The following is a 25,280-nucleotide window of genomic DNA, read 5'->3' as shown; positions in this document are numbered from 1 at the left end:
GCTCCAGGTTCATCACAACTCAGTGAATCAGCAAGTGGTACTGAACCAGATAGTGAGTATTTGTGCCACAACACTGAACCATGTGCTGCTCTCAAGTGTTGTAGGAGGCTGGACTGGCTTGTAGTGAGTACCAAGGGGTACTTGCACCTTGCACCAGGCCCAGTTATCCATTATTAGTGTATAGGGAGTCTAGCAGCTTAGGCTGATAGATAATGGTAGCTTAGCAGAGCAGCTTAGGCTGAACTAGGAGACGAGTGAAGCTCCTACAGTACCACAAGTGTCATATGCACAATATCATAAGAAAACACAATACACAGATACACTAAAAATAAAGGTACTTTATTTTTATGACAATATGCCAAAGTATCTCAGAGTGTACCCTCAGTATGAGGATAGCAAATATACACAAGATATATGTACACAATACCAAAATATGCAGTAATAGTATTAGAAAACACTGCAAACAATGTATAGTTACAATAGGATGCAATGGGGACACATAGGGATAGGGGCAACACAAACCATATACTCCAAAAGTGGAATGCTAACCACGAATGGACCCTAAACCTATGTGACCTTGTAGAGGGTCGCTGGGACTATTAGAAAATACTGAGGGTTAGAAAAATAGCCCACCCCAAGACCCTGAAAAGTGAGTGCAAAGTGCACTAAAGTTCCCCAAAGGACATAGAAGTCGTGATAGGGGAATTCTGCAGGAAAGACACAAACCAGCAATGCAACCACAATGGATTTCCAGTCGAGGGTACCTGTGGAACAAGGGGACCAAGTCCAAAAGTCACAAGCAAGTCGGAGATGGGCAGATACCCAGGAAATGCCAGCTGTGGGTGCAAAGAAGCTGCTACTGGACAGAAGAAGCTGAAGGTTCTGCAGGAAAGACAGGGGCTAGAGACTTCCCCCTTGGAGGATAGATCCCCCACGCCGTGGAAAGTTGTGCAGAAGTGTTTTCCTGAAGAAAGACCACCAACAAGCCTTGCTAGCTGCAAATCATGCAGTTCGGGTTTTTGGGTGCTGCTGTGGCCCAGGAGGGACCAGGATGTCGCCACTTGCGACTGGGGACAGAGGGAGCATCGAGCAAGACATGGAGCCCTCTCAGAAGCAGGCAGCACCCGCAGAAGTGCCAGAACAGGCACTACGAAGATGCATGTCATGGTGCTCACCCGAAGTCGCACAAAGGAGTCCCACGTCGCCGGAGGGCAACTTAGGAAGTCGTGCAATGCAGGTTAGAGTGCCAGGGACCCAGGCTGGACTGTGCACAAAGGATTTCCACCAGAAGTGCACGGAGGCCGGAGTAGCTGCAAAAGTCGCGGTTCCCAGCAATGCAGTCTGGCGTGGGGGGGCAAGGACTTACCTCCACCAAACTTGGACTGAAGAGTCACTGGACTGTGGGAGTCACTTGGACACAGTTGCTGGATTCAAGGGACACCTCGCTCATTGTGCTGAGAGGAGACCCAGGGGACCGGTGATGCAGTTCTTTGGTGCCTGCGGTTGCAGGGGGACGATTCCGTCGACCCACGGGAGAATTCTTCAGAGCTTCTAGTGCAGAGAGGAGGCAGACTACCCCCACAGCATGCACCACCAGGAAAACAGTCGAGGAGGCGGCAGGGTCAGCGTTACAGAGTTGCAGTAGTTGTCTTTGCTACTTTGTTGCAGTTTTGCAGGCTTCCAGCGCGGTCAGCAGTCGATTCCTTGGCAGAATGTGAAGAGAGAGATGCAGAGGAACTCGGATGAGCTCTTGCATTCGTTATCTGAGGAATCCCCAGAGACAGAGACCCTAAATAGCCAGAAAAGAGGGTTTGGCTACCTAGGAGAGAGGATAGGCTAGCAACACCTGAAGGAGCCTATCAGAAGGAGTCTCTGATGTCACCTGGTGGCACTGGCCACTCAGAGCAGTCTATTGTGCCAGCAGCACCTCTGTTTCCAAGATGGCAGAGGTCTGGAGCACACTGGAGGAGCTCTGGGCACCTCCCAGGGGAGGTGCAGGTCAGGGGACTGGTCACTCCCCTTTCCTTTGTCCAGTTTCACGCCAGAGCAGGGCTAAGGGGTCCCTGAACCGGTGTAGACTGGCTTATGCAGAAATGGGCACCATGTGTGCCCATGAAAGCATTTCCAGAGGCTGGGGGAGGCTACTCCTCCCCTGCCTTCACACCATTTTCCAAAGGGAGAGGGTGTAACACCCTCTCTCAGAGGAAGTCCGTTGTTCTGCCATCCTGGGCCAAGCCTGGCTGGACCCCAGGAGGGCAGAAACCTGTCTGAGGGGTTGGCAGCAGCAGCAGCTGCAGTGAAACCCCAGGAAAGGCAGTTTGGCAGTACCAGGGTCTGTGCTACAGACCACTGGGATCATGGGATTGTGCCAACTATGCCAGGAATGCATAGAGGGGGCAATTCCATGATCATAGACATGTTACATGGCCATATTCAGAGTTACCATTGTGAAGCTACATATAGGTAGTGACCTATATGTAGTGCACGTGTGTAATGGTGTCCCCGCACTCACAAAGTCCGGGGAATTGGCCCTGAACAATGTGGGGGCACCTTGGCTAGTGCCAGGGTGCCCTCACACTAAGTAACTTTGCACCTAACCATTACCAGGTAAAGGTTAGACATATAGGTGACTTATAAGTTACTTAAGTGCAGTGGTAAATGGCTGTGAAATAACGTGGACATTATTTCACTCAGGCTGCAGTGGCAGGCCTGTGTAAGAATTGTCAGAGCTCCCTATGGGTGGCAATAGAAATGCTGCAGCCCATAGGGATCTCCTGGAACCCCAATACCCTGGGTACCTCAGTACCATATACTAGGGAATTATAAGGGTGTTCCAGTATGCCAATGTAAATTGGTGAAATTGGTCACTAGCCTGTTAGTGACAATTTGTACAGAGAGAGCATAACCACTGAGGTTCTGGTTAGCAGAGCCTCAGTGAGACAGTTAGGCACCACAGAGGGAACACATACATATAGGCCACAAACTTATGAGCACTGGGGTCCTGACTAGCAGGGTCCCAGTGACACATAACAAACATACTGGAAACATAGGGTTTTCACTGTGAGCACTGGGCCCTGGCTAGCAGGATCCCAGTGAGACAGTGAAAACACCCTGACATACACTCACAAACAGGCCAAAAGTGGGGGTAACAGGGCTAGAAAGAGGCTACTTTCTCACAAGTGTTCACAATTTTATATCCATAAAGTTAGATTACAGGTGTTAGGACTAGAGCTTAGTGAAGCCCTGTGTTTTTTTATAACTCTGCAAACTGGTCTAGTTATTAATCACATTAACACTTCCAATAACAAAAACACCACTCTTCTGTCTGCCTCAAAAGCTGGAAACACTTTTCTTTCCAGCTTGGTCTCTCTTACACACTTTGGTCCACATTGATAAGTAGGTGACAGAAAGAGAAGCAGCAACCTAAGTTCCTGTGACCCGTTATATAAAAAGGAGGCAAAAGAAATGTGCCATATCTACTAAAATATTGCATGTTGTTTCTCTCGCCCAGTATTGACAGACCTTTGACTGTCATGAACCAATACACGCAGCCTTGAACCATAAAGCATGGGTGTGTGCATTCTCTAAAGAACAGGATTCATACTGGAAGGGGGACCCTAGTACACAAGACTATGCAAATACATGGAGACTTCTCCCACTTTGTATGTGGGCTCTACAATGCAGAACACATGTAAAGTTGTAAACGTAAGGAGAAATGAAAACTTTTCTCCTCCTTACCCATACTTCAGTGAGGCATACTATTATGGCACTAATCCCTCTCCAACAATATTAGTGGATAACAATTTACATTAAAACTCATTGGTGGTTGTAAGGAAAGGCCCATATATCACCCATGAAATAACCCTTTTATGCAATGTAGTGCAAAGTGGTTCATAGTGCAACTTTAAATTACTTTAAGATACTTTGCAAGCCTAAGCCTGGCATGCCTTGGATAGTGTTAGACCTGACAGCCTTAGGGTGGTCATCCCTATCTTTTTGCCTGCCTCCTTCCACTTTTTCGATACTGTTTTTGCTGGTTTTAAGACTCTGCACACCTTATCACTACTAACAGGTGCTAAAGTGCATATGCTCTCTCCCTTTAAACATGGTAACATTGGATCATACCCAATTGGATCATTTAATTTACTTTTTGGTCCCTAGTAAAGTGCATCATATGTGCCCATGGCCTGTAGATTCAGGCCCGTATTTATACTCCGTTTGCGCCGAATTAGCGTCGTTTTTTTCGACGCAAATTCGGCGCAAAACGAACGCCATATTTATACTTTGGCGTTAGACGCGTCTAGCGCCAAAGTATGGGCAAATAGCGCCATTTTTTTGCGTGAACGCCTTCCTTGCGTTAATGAGATGTAAGGAAGGCGTTCCCGTCTAAAAAAATGACGGCGACGCAAATGCGTCGTATTTATACTCCCGGGCAAAAATCACGCCCGGGAGTTGGCGGGTCAAAAAACCCCGCATTTGCGCCACTATTTAACGCCTGGGTCAGGGTAGGCGTTAAGGGGCCTGTGGGCTCAAAATTAGCCCACAGGTGCCCTCCCCTGCCCCCAGGGACCCCCCCTGCCACCCCTGCCCACCCCAGGAGGACACCCAAGGATGGAGGGACCCACCCCAGGGACATTCAGGTAAGTTCAGGTAAGTATCATTTTTTATATTTTTAATTTTTTTTTGGTGGCATAGGGGGGCCTGATTTGTGCCCCCCTACATGCCACTATGCCCAATGACCATGCCCAGGGGACATAAGTCCCCTGGGCATGGCCATTGGGCAAGGGGGCATGACTCCTGTCTTTACTAAGACAGGAGTCATTTAAATGGCGTCTGGGCGTCGAAAATAATGGCGCAACTCGGGTTGAGGCGATTTTTTTGCCTCAACCTGACTTGCCCCAGTTTAAGACGCCCTAACGCCATTTTCCCCCTACGCCGGCGCTGCCTGGTCTACGTGGTTTTTTTCCACGCACACCAGGCAGCGCCGGTCTGCTAGCGCCGGCTAACGCCATTACATAAATACGGCGCCCGCATGGCGCTTCAGAATGGCGTTAGACGGCGCTAAATTTTTTGACGCTAAACTGCGTTAGCGCACTTTAGCGTCAAAAAGTATAAATATGGGCCCAAATGCTACTAGTGGGCCTGCAGCACTGATTGTGCCACCCACGTAAGTAGCTCCTTAACCTTGTCTCAGGCCTGCCATTGCAAGGCCTGTGTGTGCAGTTTCACTGCCAGTTCGACTTGCCATTTAAAAGTAATTGCCAAACCTAAAACACCTTTTTTTCTACATATAAGTGACCCCTAGGGAATGCCCTAGGTAACCCATAGGGCAGGGTGCTGTGTAGGCAAAAGGCAGGACTTGTACCTGTGTAGTTTACATGTCCTGGTAGTGTAAAATGCCTAAATTTGTTTTTACACTGCTGTGAGGCCTGCTCCCTTCATAGGCTAACATTGGGGCTGCCCTCATATATTGTTCGAGTGGTAGCTGCTGATCTGAAAGGAGTAGGAAGGTCATATTTAGTATGGCCAGAATGGTGATACACATTCCTGCTGACTTGTGAAGTTGGATTTAATATAACTTTTTTAGAAATGGCACTTTTAGAAAGTGACCATTTCTCTGCACTTAAATCCTTCTGTGCCTTACAAGCCACATCTGGCTGGGTTTAGTGACAGCTCCCTTGTGCACTCACTCAGACACACCCCAAACACAGGATACCCAGCCTCACTTGAATACATTTGCATTTTTAATGGGTCTTCCTGGGCTGGGAGGGTGGAGGGACTAACACTTGCATGTCAAAGGACAGTAGCCTTCCCTTGCACAAAGGACTGCCACACCCCCTACTGGGACCCTGGCAGACAGGATTGAACTGAAAGGGGACCTTGTGCACTTCTAAGCCACTCCTTGAAGTCTCCCCACTTCAAAGACACATTTGGGTATTTAAACAGGGCCTATGCACCTACCAACTCAGACACTTCCTAGAGAAGAGGACCTGAACCAGAACCTACATCCTGCCAAGAAGAACTGCCTGGCTGCCCAAAGGACTCACCTGACTGTTTTCGTGAAGGACTGCTGCCCTGTTGCCTTGCTGCTCTCTGGCTGTGGTGAGAAGTGCTCTCCATGGGCTTGGATAGCGCTTGCCTCCTGTTCCCTGAAGTCTCAGGACCAAAAAGACTTCAACTCAACAAGAAGGACTCCTTGTGCAGCGAAAATCGATGCACAGCCTGGTAGAAACTACGCACAGCCTTCACCGCAGTGAAAAGTTCACCTCATGCCAAACCAGAACGAAGCAGCCCAACTTTGCAATGAGAAGATTGACGCAGCACCAGCTTAGCGACGGTAAATTCGACGCACGGCCCACTGGATCAACGCACAGCTGAGCCAGAATGATGCAGCCTGACTTAAAGAGAGGAATCGATGCAGTGCCTGCCGCGCGGTAGAAATTTCCATGCAACGCCCACTGGATCGAGGTAGCCCCTGTGACTTCATCCTGTCAGTGCAGGAAATCCGTGCATCGTCCCCGGGGCATCTGAAAACCCCGCAACCAGAAGTGGAATCCACGACTGAGCGCCAAAAATTTACGCACTCCCGTCCCTGCGTGAAAACTAAACAACGCATTGCAATGTGCGGCCCGAGAAATTGACGCACACCCCCTTTGTTTCCACGCATCTCCTTCTTTGCGGTTCTTTGCAGAGATTTTGCACGCAAACCAGGTACTTTGTGCTTGAAAGAGACATTTATTGCTTTAAAAGACTAAAAGACACTTTATATCACTTTTACAGTGATATCCCAACATATACTTATTGCATTTTAATCATTTTGACCTGAATCTTATCAGATACATATTATATATTTTTCAAATCACTGTGTGGTGTATTTGTGTGGTGCTATACTGTGTTATTGCATGATTTATAGCACAAATACTTTACACATTGCCTTCTAAGTCAAGCCTGACTGCTTAGTGCCAAGCTACCCTAGGGTGGGCACAGGATAATTTGGATTGTGTGTGACTTACCCTGACTAGAGTGAGGGTCCTTGCTTGGCCAGGGGGTTACCTGACTACCAACCAAAGACCCCATTTCTCACAGATAGTAACCCCCCCCCCAGCTCTTTGAACTGGGTTTGTGTCATAGAAATATTGCTAACCAGTGCAAAGAGTTAGTACATCTATCCTGCAATGCACGTCTTCCTGAGTGGTTCTCCAGCGGCATGGGAGCCTTTGTCGTACTGCCTCATGGGATGCCTTTTGCACCTGCTTTGTCCCAGTGCTGTGGGACTCCTCTGCGCACTGCCTGGTCTTCTGTGGGCTCTATGAGCTGCTGAGAGCCCCCTCTGACTTCCCCTCCTGGGTAAAGTCCACCAGGTCCCTCCTGGTCCCGAGCAGGGTCATTTTCCGCTAACTGCGAGCTTTGCATGTGCCAATGCTTGTTGGCAGACTCCAGCGAAGCAAACCAGACTGCTATACTCCATCCTGCGTGGGACATCATTTGCACCAATCTGGAACCCGCATCCGTCTGCAGTACTGACTGTTGTTCTTCACCGGTGATTCTTCTCTAACTGTTTTTACTCTTTTTTGTGTGCTAGTGTATATAATGTGTGTATTACTTACCTCCTAATGGAGTATAGTCTCTATAGTATTTTTAACATGTGTGTCACTAAAATAAAGTACTTTTATTTTTGCAACACTGAGTATTTTATTTCATGTGTGTGAGTACTGTGGGAGAACAGTGATATTGCCTGAGCTTTGTATTTCTCCTAGATAAGCCATGGCTGCTAAGCTACCGCTACCCCTAGAGAGCCTGCCATCTAGACACTGCCTACATTTCACTAGTAAGGGATAACTGGGCCTGGTATACGGTGTACGTATCTTAGGTACCCACTACAAACCAGGCCAGCCTCCTACAGCATCTTTCACTGTGTAGGCGTGTGTTTATCTATCTATCTATCTATCTATCTATCTATCTATCTATCTATCTATCTATCTATCTATCTATCTATCTATCTATCTATCTATCTATCTATCTATCTATCTATCCATCCCTCCATGCATCCATCCATCCATCTATCTATCTATCTATCTATCTATCTATCTATCTATCTATCTATCTATCTATCTATCTATCTATCTATCTATCTATCTATCTATCTATCTATCTATCTATCTATCTATCTATCTATCTGTAGGAGGCTGGTCCTCTATGCACTGTGCAAAACTAGGCACACTGTGCAGAGGGTTCAGGCGAATACACAGTGGTTTCCAGAGGTAAAACATAGATCACTTAATGCTCTAATTTTTGAGGTAGCTTGGTCTAGCAGTTAGGCTAATCTTGGAGAAGTACAAAGCATTTGTTTGACCAAGATTATCAAAATTGCCTAAGTTCTTTTGAAGATATGAATGTTTGAAGTTTTAGTAAATGCAGTCTTTCTGTGGATGATTAGGCACCATAGGAATCAATAGGAAGACACCTTTAAAAATTTGCAGTAAATCACACAGTTGCTTTACCCAGTTCTGCTTTTGCAGGTTGGTTGAGGTCATCGGTCAGCATGCTGTGCCAGCTGAAGCAGTTTAGGTGGCTCCCAGTTCCAGTGAGAGCAGTGGTGAAAAGTCTCTTCGAGCTGGTGCAGGGCCACTGAGGGTGACCACTTGGAAAAGGTCTGCTCTGCTTAGGTTAAAGATGGTTCCTTGGGGTCCTTTGGGGTGTCGAGGTCACAAGTGATGAGGGACCCCTGAGGCACAGCAGGTTCCTTGTTTCAAGCCATAGTGCAGCCGGGTGCAGAGCAAGTTGGTGATCCAGGAGCTGTGCGCAAAGGAGCCCTTTGGAGATGGAGGTGAGTCTTTTTTAAAGTCACTTGCCGGACAACGGGAGCACTCTGTTGGTATGTCCAGGGTGTTCCTGAAGTCCCTTGACTGGGGCTTTCTTCTGATCCTGTTTCAGCTCAGGGGGACCTGGTTTTCTTGCTGTCCAATGTCAGCTGACCCATACCCAGGGTATTGGCACTACTCGGCCACTGGAGGGCACAGTGGCACCAGTCTTAGCCTACTTGTGGGGTTTGTCCTGGTGGTCATCGGTGTGTCATGGATTCTGTCTGCATCTTCCGGTTTGGGAAATAGTGACCAGTCACTGAAGTAATCCTCACTGGATTGCTGGTTCTTGGCTTGTTTAAGAGTGGTACCTCCACTCTGGAGAGTGTTTTTGGGCGATTGGTGAAGCCTGAATGTTCTCTGGGTTTCTTGAGGTCAGTTCAGTGTCCAGCTTCTCCACAGCTGTGATTGTTGGGTCCTGGGTGCAGCAGGCATGGTTTGGCATCCTTTCTTTGTGCAGCAGGTCCACAGTTCTCTTGCCTAGGATCTTCTTTGTGCTGGTATTTTTTGTGTCCTTTGAATCTGATTTCTTGGTCCAGGAAAGCCCACTAAATACTGACTTTAGTGGGCATTTTAGGGGGAACCTGGTAGTGTCCAATAGGACACTTACCTTTGGGAGTCTACTTCCCCTATAGTGACCACTTCATGTGGAAGGGTCACTTCCCTAAACCTAATTGGCTATTTTCCTTCCATCTAAGATGGAGGAAAATGGAATGGAGTGTCCACCTCACAGGCAACACCTTAGGGGTGGTGCTTGCCAGGTGGGGCAACTCATCCTATTCTTTGGGTGGTTTTCTGCCTTTGCTCCTGCTAAAAGTGGGGGTTGCAAAAGGGGAGACCATCTGCTGCTAGCAGCACGATTGGGGGTCGAGTTTCTAAGGTGGTAAGCCCTTTGACGCTCACCACCAGGGCAGTGCACATTCCTGAGGGAGGGGGAGTTAGCTCCTCCAGACAGGAAGGGCATTGTTTTACAAACCAGAGAGACAGGGCTTTCCCCAAGGTTTGTATATTGGCTGTCTGGAGGTGGCAGGCTTGACAGAACCCATCAGCAACCATGCCAGGATACTTAGCTTTTTCAGGGGGCTCCTCTAAGGTGACCTCTGGGCACATCTAGGGATAAATCCAATACTGCCACCAGTTTGGATTCATCATTCTGAATTGTGTGAGTGGCCATCATGAGCTGGGAAACTCGTGTTTGACCAGTGTCCAACACATGTATTAATATGGTTGCTCTGTTCACTCACTATGTTCCAGGTCTGACAAGGACTCAATGGGGGCATAATGCTCATGCAGCTATACCCTCACACTTAATATGGAGCACCCTGCCTTAGGGCTAAAAGGCAAGCCAGAGTGGCATCTTTCTGATAGTAAATGCAGTGTATGCTGGACTGGGCACACAGGCAGTGTTCAATGTCGAGTTTGTGTTTAGGTTTGCACCAGGACACTCAACTTGCAATGGCAGTGCTGGGTGCATCTCGATGCATGTCCTATATAATGGCCAAATCAGTGCTGCTGCCCTCAGGGGCCTGCCCATAGCATCCCAGGCCCTGGGCACATAGGTACCCATTTACTATGGACTTATAGTGGTAGTTAAGGGAGTATCCAATTGTGCCAATTCATCACAACACTTCTAGGGAAAGAGCTCTGGCCCATGTAAACTGGTTGGCAGGGGCAATAGGCACTACAACTTTTAGGCTACCTCAAACATCAGGCAAAAGGTTGGGGCTAACCATGTTCAGAAGAGGCATTTTCTCACTATCTATCTATCTATCTATCTATCTATCTATCTATCTATCTATCTATCTATCTATCTATCTATCTATCTATCTATCTATAACACATCCCTGTGAAGGGTGGTACTCTGCTTTGACAATTTGCATTTAATTGATTTGCTCATTTTCATAAATGTTTTAAAACTTGTATGTTGACACAGGAACATAAGGAGGATGAGCAGGGTTTAGAGGTAAAGGTTCTGTAATAATTATCATGCCTGACTGTTTTCCTTTTTGGATTTAGCTGAATGGAACCTGGTTAAAACAAGCTAAATTTATCAAGGGAAAAGGCTCATTTTCACAGCCGCTATTCTAAATTGATGGTATTCACAGCAAATAGCAAATATTGCATCAGTACTTACCCAGTGTGATAAATAGCGCCCCCTTAGCAGCTGACCTCATAATCCAGGTTTCTGAATATTTCTTTCTTTTGTGGTGTAATGGTGACCCTTTGTGGTATGAAGTATTTAATTTCATTAATAAACTATAATCTTATGAACTTCAAGGTTTAGCCCACGTGGGCTACTCTACATTTCATAATGATATGCCATGTGTACAGTAACTGAGTTGGAACTCAACTTCCCTGAGGATGTTCTTGCTAGAGCACTGTTTGCCAACATATCATGTGAGATTCAGCTGTGAATTACAATTGGCATTTTGAAGTAGCTTGTAACTATGCACTCCTTTTAAAATTCCAATAAGCTTTCGATCCATGTGTTTGGTTATTATTGGGATTTAATAGAGACCACCTACAGCACCAAAGTATGACCTATAATTTGATCAAGAGAGCTGTTGAATTTTCAGTTATGATGCTCTTTCTTCAACATCTTTTTGTTGTGTGTCAGAATATTATCTTCAGAAATATTGTGTCGCAGATATGGTGTACTACAAATTGTCTGAGATATCATGCATTTTGAGTGTGGAATTTATAATATTAATTTCAAAATGGGTGATATTTTTGTGAAGTTTACTTTTTTTTCTGCAGATGTTCTAGGAGGATCCCAGCCACTAGCTCCAGGCTCATCACTGCCGAATGAATCACCAAGTGGTACTCAACTTGACAGTGAGTGTTTGCGCCACAACACTGAACTATACGCTGCTCTCAATTGTTTACAATGTTTATACCCATAAATTTAAGTCATAAGTGTTAGACCTAGAGATTAAGGAAGCATTGTCTTTTATAAACTCTGCCAATGATATGTTTATTATTCACCTTTATGTTTCCTATAACAAAAACACCCCTCCCTTACTAAAACTGTAAACGCTTGTCTTTCCATCTTGGTCTCTCTTCTACACTTTGTTCCATATTTATACTGTGTGACAGAAAAAAGAGCAGCAAACAAAGTTCCAGTGCTGTATTGCATAAAAAGGAGAGAGAAAAAATGTGCTGTATTTACTAAGATATGGCACGTTGTTTCAATCACTCAGTGCTGACACACCTTTGACAGTCCTGGGCCAATCCACAGAGCCTTGAACCACCGAGCATGAAACAGGTTTTGTACTGGAAATGGCCTCCAGTACACAAACTATGCAAATTACTAGTATTAGGCCTCGAGATTAATGAGGCATTTAGTTAATACTGATCTTAACGTTCCTCTTAACAAAAACACCCCTCTTCTGTCCATCACATTCCCTGCCTGAAAAACTGTAAGCACTTGTCTTTTCAGCTCGGTCTCACTTCCATACTATGGCACAGATTTATTATTATTTGACAGAAAGAGATATAGCAACCAAAGTTGCTGTGCTGCCTTGCATCAAAAGGAGAGAGAAAAAAATTTGCTGTATTTACTTAGGTATGGCACATTGTTCCTCTTGCCCAGTACTGACACACCTTTGACTGCTATGAGCCAATAAACACAGCCTTCAACCATAGGGCATTTGGGTGGGTATTCGTTGAAGAACAGGTTTTTGTACTGGAAGGGGGACCAGGTACAAAACTATGCAAATACATTAAGACTTCCCCCACTTTGTATATATGCTCTACAATGGAGTACACACATGTAAAGTTGGAAATAGAAGGAGAAATGAAAACGTTTCTCCTTGTTACCCTAACTTCAGTGAGCACACGATTTTGGCACAAATACTTGACCAACTTTAGTGGATAAAGATTTACAATAAAACCTATAGGTGGTTGTAGGGGAAGGCCCATGTGCCACCCATGAAATACCCCCTGGATGCATTATTGTGCAAAGTAGTGCATGAGGTAATTTAAATTACTTTGGGATACTTTGCAAGACTAAACCTGTTAAGCTTTGGATGGTAACTCGCCCGCAACATTTTGCCCTGGATTTGTGTCATAGAGAAGATGCAAACCTGTGCACAGTTTAATTGTATTGATTGCAGTTAATCCATATAATGGATTCAAGCAAGTATTAATTGGTTCCCTAGTTATACATCTTTTACCGTGTAGTTTTTTTTGTATAGGTTTATAAATGTATCTGTCTATCTATCTATCTATCTATCTATCTATCTATCTATCTATCTATCTATCTATCTATCGACATATCTATCTAACTAACATCCAACCACTTTCCCGGTATATCCTGTAGTTATTACTTAAATGTTTGAGTACACGAGGAAATGATATGAAAGAAGTCAGCAGAAGACTTCAGCCTTATGTTTGTGAATTGAATTTTCTATTATGCGAGTAGTAATAATGTAGAACTGCTTCACATACTACAAAATGTAGTTTGCGAATCTGAACCACAGAGATCACAGAAAATATTTCTATTCTACAGTTTGAGAGCTCTTAAATTCAATAGTGATTACTTTCTGACGTGTATGTGAACTCAAAGCCTATTGTGAATATGAGTCTTAACAAACAACTATTGAGATACATGACATGGCATGTCAGCAGTCATCTGAAAGCGTTTACCAACATGTGTCATATTTTGACTGCACACCTTCCATCCCGCTCCCATTTCTGAGTTTTCAAAGAGGATGTTATGATAGGTGAGGCAGAGGTTGTTTCTGTGGTAGCGGTTTAACTGCCATTTTCCCTTTCTTGATTGAGTTTTGCCCTTCCCTGGAGGTGCTCCTGGAGTCCAACGAAATGCCAAGTGGGACTGAACTCAGCAGTGAACCTAAACTCTGGTCTGCTTTTTAAAATCAAATAGCCTTCAATACATGTGTGCAAAGATCTGTATCTCCAGCTGTCCTGTACTATTCTACCTATTTCCACAATGTTTGTTAATCTAGAAATACTTTCATGTTTCCAGCTGTAGTTCCTAATCTGTATAGGCTAATGTGCTCATTTGTGTCTTCCTGTCTATCGTTCTATAGTAGAAAACAGAAAATGTAACACTTACACTTTTTTATACTAAACATGTATGTAAACACATAACTAAAGCCCGGGGCGAGTTAAGTAGATCCTATTTTTCTCATTCTTATTTAAGTAGATCTTTTTGTTAAATAAGCCAAAATGAATTATACTGAGCACCTGTCTTTCTAGTCTATGGTTTGAGATTTCAGGCTTCATTTACGAGGCTTTGGCGCACGGCAGCGCCGCAAGGAATCTTGCTGTGCTGCACTACATCAAAAGAAAAAGGTAGGAATGTGGTGTATCTATGAGATACAGCACATTCCTATCTTTTCCCCCTGTGCTGGCTCACAATGGGTTGCCATGTGCCAACGCAGGCACTCCGGCACCATCGTGCAAGGGTGTCTGTGCTGTAGGGATGGTTCTTTTTGTGCAGGAAGGGACACCTTCCTGCACCAATGACAATCAATGGACTTGTTTTCCCCCTTCTCTGTGTGCTTCAGAATGCAGCGCCCGTAGAAAGAGTTAAAAACTAGAGTAAATAATGTTATTTCTCCTCATTACACCTCCTCTGGGGAGATGTAGGCTTTTGACACATTCCCAGGTTTACAAATTTTCGTAAATTTGGGACTGTGTCCATTGCCATAAGTTTTACATGGGAACACCCACTGAAACACCTATAGCATGCTTCCCTATTGCAGTGTGAGGCAACACAGCGACTTGCACCATGTTGTCGAACTCCATATCTACAAGGCCAAGAAAAGCCATACATGGTGGCTTTTCATGGCCTTGTAGATATGGCTCTGCATTGTGCATCACTGGACCATCATGAAAGTGACACTTCAGCAATGCACATAGGCTTCTAAATGAGCCCCTCATTTTTTTTACACTGCTGTGGAATTTTCAAATTGTGTGTGTGTAGGAAAGTGCCATCTTGACTGGCATGTTACCCCCATATTTCACTGTATATATGTTGTTTTAGTATATGTGTCACTGGGACCCTGCCAGGCAGGGCCCCAGTGCTCATAAGTATGTGCCCTGTATGTGTTCCCTGTGTGATGCCTAACTGTCTCACTGAGGCTCTGCTAACCAGAACCTCAGTGCTTATGCTCTCTCTGCTTTCCAAATTTGTCACTAACAGGCTAGTAACTAAATTTACCAATTCACATTAGCATACTGGTACACCCATATAATTCTCTAGTATATGGTACTGAGGTACCCAGGGTATTGGCATTCCAGGAGATCCCTATGGGCTGCAGCATTTCTTTTGCCACCCATAGGGAGCTCTGACAATTCTTACACAGGCCTGCCAGTGCTGCCTGAGTGAAATAACGTCCACGTTATTTTACAGCCATTTACCACTGCACTTAAGTAACTTATAAGTCACCTATATGTCTAACCTTCACCTGGTGAAGGTTGGGTGCAAAGTTACTTAGTGTGTGGGCACCATGGCACTAGCCAAGGTGCCCCCACATCGTTCAGGGCAAATTCCCTCGACTTTGTGAGTGCGGGGACACCATTACACCTGTGCACTGTACATAGGTCACTACCTATGTACAGCGTCACAAATGGTAACTCCGAACATGGCCATGTAACATGTCTAAGATCATGGAATTGTCATCCCAATACCATTCTGGTATTGGGGGGACAATTCCATGATCCCCCGGGTCTCTAGCATAGTACCCGGGTACTGCCAAACTGTCTTTCCGGGACCTCCACTGCAGCTGCTGCTGCTGCCAACCCCTCAGACAGGTTTCTGCCCTCCTGGGGTCCAGGCAGCCCTGGCCCAGGAAGGCAGAACAAAGGATTTCCTCTGAAAGAGGGTGTTACACCCTCTCCCTTTGGAAATAGGTGTGCAGGGCTAGGGAGGAGTAGCCTCCCCCAGTCTCTGGAAATGCTTTGATGGGCACAGATGGTGCCCATCTCTGCATAAGCCAGTCTACACCGGTTCAGGGATCCCCCAGCCCTGCTCTGGTGCGAAACTGGGCAAAGGAAAGGGGAGGGACCACTCCCCTGACTTGCACCTCCCAGGGGAGGTGCCCAGAGCTCATCCAGTGTGTCCCAAACCTCTGCCATCTTGGAAACAGAGGTGTTGGGGGCACACTGGACTGCTCTGAGTAGCCAGTGCCAGCATGTGACGTCAGAGGCTCCTTCTGATAGGCTCTTAACTCTCTTGGTAGCCAATCCTCCTAACCTGGTAGCCAAACCTAATTTTCTGGCTATTTAGGGTCTCTGCTTTGGGAGATTTTTCAGATAACAAATGCAAGAGCTCACCAGAGTTCCTCTGCATCTCCCTCTTCATCTTCTACCAAAGGATCGACCGCTGACTGCTCAGGACGCCTGCAAAACCGCAACATAGTAGCAAGGCGACTGCCAGCAACATTGTAGCGCCTAATCCTGCCGGGCTTGTCGACTGTTTCGTGGTGGTGCATGCTCTGGGGGTAGCCTGCCTTCACCCTGCACCAGAAGCTCCAAAGAAATCTCCTGTGGGTCGAAGGAATCTTCCCCCTGCTAACACAGGCACCAAAAGACTGCAACACTGGTCCTCTGGGTCCCCTCTCATTCTGACGAGCGTGGTCCCTGGAACACAGCAACTCTGTCCAAGGGACTCCCACAGTCCATTGACTCTTCAGTCCAAGTTTGGTGGAGGTAAGTCCTTGCCTCTCCACGCTATACTGTAAAACTGTGTACCGCGTGATTTGCAGCTGCTCCGGCTCCTGTGTACTCTTCCAGGATTTCCTTTGTGCACAGCCAAGCCTGGGTCCCCAGCACTCCATCCTGCAGTGCACAACCTTCTGAGTTGTCCTCCAGCATCGTGGGACTCCCTTTTGTGACTTTGCATGGACTCCGGTTCACTTTTCTCCTAAGTGCCTTTTGGGATACTTCTGCGGGTGCTGCCTGCTTCTGTGAGGGCTCCTTGAGTTGCTGGGTACCTCCTCTGTCTCTTCCTCCAAGTGGCGACATCCTGGTCCCTCATGGGCCACAGCAGCACCCAAAAACCTCTACCGTGACCCTTGCAGCTAGCAAGGCTTGTTTGCGGTCTTTCCGCGTGGGAACACCTCTGCAAGCTTCATCGCGATGTGGGACATCCATCTTCCAAAGGAAAAGTCCCTAAACCTCTTCTTTCTTGCAGAACACCAAGCTTCCTCCAATCAGTGGCAGCTTCCTTGCATCTTCAGCTGGCATTCCTAGGCTCCTGCCCACTCTCGACACTGTCCCAACTATTGGACTTGGTCCCCTTGTCTTACAGGTACTCAGGTCTAGAAATGCACTGTTGTTGCATTGCTGGTGTTTGTTCTTCTTGCAGAATCCCCCTATCACGACTTCTGTGCTCTCTGGGGGTAGTAGGTGCACTTTACACCTATTTTTCAGGGTCTTGGGTTGGGTATTTATTTAACCCTCACTGTTTTCTTACAGTCCCAGTGACCCTCTACAAGCTCACATAGGTTTGGGGTCCATTCGTAGTTCACATTCCACTTTTGGAGTTTATGGTTTGTGTTGCCTCTATACCTATGTGCTCCTATTGCAATCTATTGTAATTCTACACTGTTTGCATTACTTGTCTTGCTATTACTTACCTAATTTTGGTTTGTGTACTTCTAACGTGTGTATGTATCTTATCCTCTTACTGGGGATACTCACTGAGATACGTTTGGCATATTGTCATAAAAATAAAGTACCTTTATTTTTTGTAACTCTGTGTATTGTGTTTTCTTATGATATTGTGCATATGATATAAGTGGTGTAGTAGGAGCTTTACATGTCTCCTAGTTCAGCCTAAGCTGCTTTGCCATAGCTACCTTCTATCAGCCTAAGCTGCTAGAAACACCTCTTCTACACTAATAAGGGATAACTGGACCTGGCACAAGGTGAAAGTACCTTTGGTACCCACTACAAGCCAGGCCAGCCTCCTACAGTGTGATCTCCTTCCCAGTTGTGAATACATAATTATGATGTTGCATATAAAATATATGAAAGCAACTGATACGGTGTATGGTTTATTAACTGAAAATGGTGAATTCTTGCTGTCTATTTGAGACTTAAGCAAAGATTGCTTAGAAGGGACTGTCACTTCATGGCTGTGTTTTTACTGCATTTTTCATTTTCTTGAATAAATTTACTTTTCTTTTTAGATGCTCCAGTTCGATCCCAGCCGCTACCTCTTGGATCATCCAAGCCCACTTCATTGCCAAGTGACACTCAACAGAATGGTGAGTGTTTGAAGTGTTGAAATATGGGCTGTCAGTAGACCACAATATCACACTGATTTTGTCTACTAAGAGATCAAGAGAGCTGTTGGATTTTACATTTCTGTCTGTCTTTCCCTAATGCCAGAATCTCGAGTCTGTTCCCTGTTTCTCTAATCATCCAAACACTATTTCTAAATCTAGAAAACAATTCATTCAAATTATTCTAGATATAAGATTTAGAAAAGTGTTTTTGTTCTACTTTTTCTTGAAGGCTTATGTATGCATGTGATGTGTGTGTGTCTATATGCGTCTGATCCATCCATCCATCCATCCATCTAACTTGCTATCCATCCATCTGTCTACTTGTCTATCTGTCTGTCAATCTACTTCAGTATATCTTTCACTACCTGGATTTCAGAATGTGTTAATGTTTCGTTTCATATTTTTTTCAATCCACATGTAGTCAGTCTTGAACTGGAATCTTTTTCGAGATGTTTTGAGTTTTTTTCACTTCATTGTAGCACCAAATTCAATAAAACTGAATTAGTTGAGTAGGTACACTACTGGGGCAATTGCTCGCCTTTCTATCGGTTCGACAGAATTGCTTTGTGGTCTAAATGTCGCATGTCATTAATAAGCTAAATGAATTATCTGGTGCACCTCGTGCATTTGAAAAAAACACTGTGCAATGAGCAACATCAAATCCTGGTGATCCACTCTGTATGCATCACAAGCCCGATAGTATTGCATTTTAAGGCGTATCTACAGATCACACACATTGCATGTATGCATTACTGAAAAGTTGCCTTATATGTTGCAAGTCCTTGCCATGCAGTTTAATTAAAATGAATTGTTTAATTACGAAAAATCATAAAGCCAAGTGACAAGGCTGGTGATCAGTTAACTGAAAAACGTCCCTAATGTATGTTTTGATTTATGTCTGGCCCTATGCGCAATTTATTTGCTCTGTTTTCAAAGAGGATTCTCCCATAGCCAAGGCAAGAGATGTTTGTGTGGCTTTGACTTTTACTACCTTCCTCCTTATCTTATGCATTTCTGCTTTTCTCTGCAGGTGTTCCAGAAGGAACCCCGCCACTAGCTCCAGGTTCATACCAGCCCAGTGAATCACCAAGTGGCACACAACCGGATGGTGAGTGTTTGTGTAACAGCTCTGTACTACGGGCTAAGATTTAAAGAAAAGAGTCTTTCTATCCGTATGTGTAGTGAATATTAGGATTTACGAGACATCTATGATGTGGCCAATAAGGACACCTGTGGACTTTTGGAACTATGTCTTCCTTCGCCTACATCACCAGTTTGTCACATTGCTTTCACACTGTCCCCACTGTATTTATGTTTTTATGTATTCACCATAACTAAATCTTAATCCTCGTACCTGTGTCTGTTAGTAAGATCTATATATCTATCTATCTATCTATCTATCTATCTATCTATCTATCTATCTATCTATCTATCTATCTATCAATCTATCTATCTATCTATCTATCTATCTATCTATCTATCTATCGAAATATAAATGCTTTTTTAACGGCGCATTTGCGCCATTTTTTTATGCAAAAACGGCGAAACTTACAAAATACAATTGTATTTTGCAAGTTTGTGCTGTTTTTGCGTCAAAAATGACGCAAATGTGGCGCTAAACAAGTATAAATATGGGCCAAAGTATGTGACTTATGACTGTCACTGTAACATATACTTCAGCACTATTCTGATCTGTAGTTTGAAGCTGGATGTTTAAACTAGTATGAAATGTGCCACTTATATGCACATTGTATACCAAACATTAGAGTCTTATTGCAAAATATTGTAGCAAATAACGAGGCACAGAACTCGTGAATGCTAATCGATGCATGGCAATATGTTTCATTTTTTGTGTGTGGCTAACAAGCCCACACCTTAGATTGTACTTCAAAGAGAGGTCCACTGAGAACCAAGACCATTTTGGCAACCCATGTAAAGGTCCCACCAGTGGGTGGTTTCTTTGGACAAAGTCCCTCTGTTTGTGTCCTTGATAATAACAATCACAGCAGCTGGGTTGGAAATGGGGGGGCCCTGGGCCACCCCTCTCCAGTACCTCCAGTGTCCTCAGTTTTGGGATTTGGCCATCTGGGCATATTTAGCATCAGAACCAAGGGTCCAGGACTGGTGTGACACGGCGTGGGGGTTCAGGGCTCACTCAGATCGGGTCCAGGTGCTTGTTTAACCCCTTCGCTGCCAGGCCTTTTCCCCCTCCTGTGCCGAGCCTTTTTTTGGCTATTTGGAGCAGTTCGCGCTTAGGCCCTCATAACTTTTTGTTCACATAAGCTACCCACGCCAAATTTGCGTCCTTTTTTTCCAACATCCTAGGGATTCTAGAGGTACCCAGACTTTGTGGGTTCCCTAGAAGGAGGCCAAGAAATTAGCCAAAAAACAGTGAACATTTCGTTTTTTTCAAAAAAATGGGAAAAATGGGCTGCAGAAGAAGGCTTGTGGTTTTTCCCCTGAAAAGGGCATCAACAAAGGGTTTGTGGTGCTAAAATCACCAGCTTCCCAGCTTTCAGGAACAGGCAGACTTGAATCAGAAAACCCAATTTTTCAACACAATTTTGACATTTTACTGGGACATACCCCATTTTTACGATTTTTTGTGCTTTCAGCCTCCTTCCAGTCAGTGACAGAAATGGGCATGAAACCAACGCTGGATCCCAGAAACCGCAACATTTCTGAAAAGTAGACAAAATTCTGAATTCAGCAAGGGGTAATTTGTGTAGATCCTACAAGGGTTTCCTACAGAAAATAACAACTGAAAAAGAAAAATATTGAAATTGAGGTGAAAAAAACATCACTTTTTCTCTACGTTTTACTCAGTAACTTTTACCTGCAATGTCAGATTTTTGAAAGCAATATACCGTTACGTCTGCTGGACTCTTCTGGTTGCGGGACATATAGGGCTTGTAGGTTCATCAAGAACTCTAGGTACCCAGAGCCAATAAATGACCTGCACCCTGCAGTGGGTTTTCATTCTATGCCGGGTATACAGCAATTCATTTGCTGAAATACAAAGAGTAAAAAATAGCTATCAAGAAAACCTTTGTATTTCCAAAATGGGCACAAGATAAGGTGTTGAGAAGCAGTGGTTATTTGCACATCCCTGAATTCCGGGGTGCCCATACTAGCATGTGAATTACAGGGCATTTCTCAAATAGACGTCTTTTTCACACACTGTCTTACATTTGGAAGGGAAAAATGTAGAGAAAGACAAGGGGCAATAACACTTGTTTTGCTATTCTATGTTCCCCCAAGTCTCCCGATAAAAATGATACCTCACTTGTGTGGGTAGGCCTAGCGCCCGCGACAGGATATGCCCCAAAACACAACGTGGACACATCACAGAAAACAGAGCTGTTTTTAGCAAAGTGACTACCTGTAGATTTTGGCCTCTAGCTCAGCCGCCACCTAGGGAAACCTACCAAACCTGTGCATTTCTGAAAACTAGAGACCTAGGGGAATCCAAGATGGGGTGACTTGTGTGGCTCGGACCAGGTTCTGTTACCCAGAATCCTTTGCAAACCTCAAAATGTGGCTAAAAAAACACATGTTCCTCACATTTCTGTGTCAGAAAGTTCTGGAATCTGAGAGGAGCCACAAATTTCCTTCCACCCAGCGTTCCCCCACGTCTCCCGATAAAAATGATACCTCACTTGTGTGGGTAGGCCTAGCGCCCGCGACAGGAAATGCCCCAAAGCGCAACGTGCACACAGCCAAATTTTTGAAGGAAAACAGAGGTGTTTTTTGCAAAGTGCCTACCTGTAGATTTTGGCCTGTAGCTCAGCCGCCACCTAGGGAAACCTACCAAACCTGTGCATTTCTGAAAACTAGAGACCTAGGGGAATCCAAGATGGGGTGACTTGTGTGGCTCGGACCAGGTTCTGTTACCCAGAATCCTTTGCAAACCTCAAAATTTGCCTAAAAAAACACATGTTCCTCACATTTCTGTGGCAGAAAGTTCTGGAATCTGAGAGGAGCCACAAATTTCCTTCCACCCAGCGTTCCCCCACGTCTCCCGATGAAAATGATACCTTCTTGTGTGGGTAGGCCTAGCGCCCGCGACAGGAAACGCCCCAAAGCGCAACGTGGACACAGCCAAATTTTTGAAGGAAAACAGAGGTGTTTTCTGCAAAGTGGCTACCTGTAGATTTTGGCCTGTAGCTCAGCCGCCACCTAGGGAAACCTACCAAACCTGTGCATTTCTGAAAACTAGAGACATAGGGGAATCCAAGATGGGGTGACTTGTGTGGCTCGGACCAGGTTCTGATACCCAGAATCCTTTGCAAACCTCATAATTTGGCTAAAAAACACATGTTCCTCACATTTCTGTGGCAGAAAGTTCTGGAATCTGAGAGGAGCCACAAATTTCCTTCCACCCAGCGTTCCCCCACGTCTCCCGATGAAAATGATACCTCACTTGTGTGGGTAGGCCTAGCACCCGCGACAGGAAACGCCCCAAAGCGCAACGTGGACACAGCCAAATTTTTGAAGGAAAACAGAGGTGTTTTCTGCAAAGTGCCTACCTGTTGATTTTGGCCTGTAACTTAGCCGCCACCTAAGGGAAACCTACCAAACCTGTGCATTTCTGAAAACTAGAGACCTAGGGGAATCCAAGATGGGGTGACTTGTGTGGCTCGGACCAGGTTCTGATACCCAGAATCCTTTGCAAACCTCAAAATTTGGCTAAAAAAACACATGTTCCTCACATTTCTGTGGCAGAAAGTTCTGGAATCTGAGAGGAGCCACAAATTTCCTTCCACCCAGCGTTCCCCCACATCTCCCGATGAAAATGATACCTCACTTGTGTGGGTAGGCCTAGCGCCCGCGACAGGAAACGCCCCAAAGCGCAATGTGGACACAGCCAAATTTTTGAAGGAAAACAGAGGTGTTTTCTGCAAAGTGCCTACCTGTAGATTTTGGCCTGTAGCTCAGCCGCCACCTAGGGAAACCTACCAAACCTGTGCATTTCTGAAAACTAGAGACCTAGGGGAATCCAAGATGGGGTGACTTGTGTGGCTCGGACCAGGTTCTGATACCCAGAATCCTTTGCAAACCTCATAATTTGGCTAAAAAAACACATGTTCCTCACATTTCTGTGGCAGAAAGTTCTGGAATCTGAGAGGAGCCACAAATTTCCTTCCACCCAGCGTTCCCCCACGTCTCCTGATGAAAATGATACCTCACTTGTGTGGGTAGGCCTAGCGCCCGCGACAGGAAACGCCCCAAAGCGCAACGTGGACACAGCCAAAGTTTTGAAGGAAAACAGAGGTGTTTTCTGCAAAGTGCCTACCTATAGATTTTGGCCTGTAGCTCAGCCGCCACCGAGGGAAACCTACCAAACCTGTGCATTTCTGAAAACTAGAGACCTATGGGAATCCAAGATGGGGTGACTTGTGTGGCTCGGACCAGGTTCTGTTACCCAGAATCCTTTGCAAACCTCAAAATTTGGCTAAAAAAACACATGTTCCTCACATTTCTGTGGCAGAAAGTTCTGGAATCTGAGGGGAGCCACAAATTTCCTTCCACCCAGCATTCCCCCATGTCTCCCGATAAAAATGATACCTCACTTGTGTAGGTAGGCCTAGCGCCCGCGACAGGAAACGCCCCAAAGCGCAACGTGGACACAGCCACATTTTTGAAGGAAAACAGAGGTGTTTTTTGCAAAGTGCCTACCTGTAGATTTTGGCCTGTAGCTCAGCCGCCACCTAGGGAAACCTACCAAACCTGTGCATTTCTGAAAACTAGAGACCTAGGGGAATCCAAGATGGGGTGACTTGTGTGGCTCGGACCAGGTTCTGTTACCCAGAATCCTTTGCAAACCTCAAAATTTGGCTAAAAAAACACATGTTCCTCACATTTCTGTGGCAGAAAGTTCTGGAATCTGAGAGGAGCCACAAATTTCCTTCCACCCAGCATTCCCCCACGTCTCCCGATAAAAATTATACCTCACTTGTGTGGGTAGGCCTAGCGCTCGCGACAGGAAACGGACCAAAACACAACGTGGACACATCAAATTTTTTCATAGAAAACAGTGCTTACCTGTGGATTTTGGCCTCTAGCTCAGCCGGCACCTGGGGAAACCTAGCAAACCAGCGCATTTTTGAAAACTAGAGACCTAGGGGAATCCAAGATGGGGTGATTTGCTGGGCTCTGACCAGGTTCTGTTACCCAGAATCAGTTGCAAACATAAAAATTTGGCCCAAAAACACTTTTTCCTCTCATTTCGGTGACAGAAAGTTCTGGAATCTGAGAGGAGCCACAAATTTCCTTCCACCCAGCGTTCCCCTAAGTCTCTCCATAAAAATGGTACCTCACTTGTGTGGGTAGGCCTAGCGCCCACGAAAGGAAATGGCCCAAAACACAACGTGGACACAACATATTTTTTCACAGAAAACAGAGGTGTTTTTTGCAAAGTGCCAACTGTGGATTTTGACCTCTAGCTCAGCCGGCCCCGGGGGGGGGGGGGGAAATGCCCTAAAATAAATTTGACCCCCCCTGCCCAGGAGCGACCCTTGCCTACGGGGTCGCTCCCCCTGCATGACATTGGCGGCAAACAACAAATCCCCGGTGCCTAGTGGTTTCTGCCCCCTTGGGGGCAGATTGCCCTAAAATTGACCAATCTGCCCCCAAGGGGGGCAGAAATGGTCTAAACACACTTTGCCCCCCAGGGGAGCGACCCTTGTCTGATGGGTCACTCCCCATCTCTAAAAAAACAAACAAACAAACAAAAAAACACAAAAAACAAATTTGCCCTGGCGCCTACAGGTTTCTGCCCCCCTAATAATAGGCCGATCTTTCCCCAGGGGGGGCAGAAATGGCCTAAAATAAATTTGCCCCCCGAACCTCCACCCCCCCCGGGAGCGACACAAAACACACAAAAAAAATTTGCCCTGGCAACAAGAGGTTTCTGCCCCCCCTGGGCGCAAATCGGCCTAATAATAGGCCGATCTGCCCCCAGGGGGGGCAGAAATGGCCTAAAATAAATTTGCCCCCCCAACCTCCACCCCCCCACCAGGAGTGACCCTTGCCTACGGGGTCGCTCCCCCTGCGTGACATTGGCGCCAAAAAACAAATCCCCGGTGCCTAGTGGTTTCTGACCCCTTGGGTGCAGATTGACGTAAAATCGACCAATCTGCCCCCAAGGGGGGCA

The sequence above is a fragment of the Pleurodeles waltl genome, chromosome 7 (genome assembly GCF_031143425.1).
Source record: "Pleurodeles waltl isolate 20211129_DDA chromosome 7, aPleWal1.hap1.20221129, whole genome shotgun sequence".
NCBI classification, from domain to species: Eukaryota; Metazoa; Chordata; class Amphibia; order Caudata; family Salamandridae; genus Pleurodeles; species Pleurodeles waltl.
The sequence above is the reverse complement of the archived record's forward strand: the minus strand, read 5'-3'. Positions refer to the sequence as shown.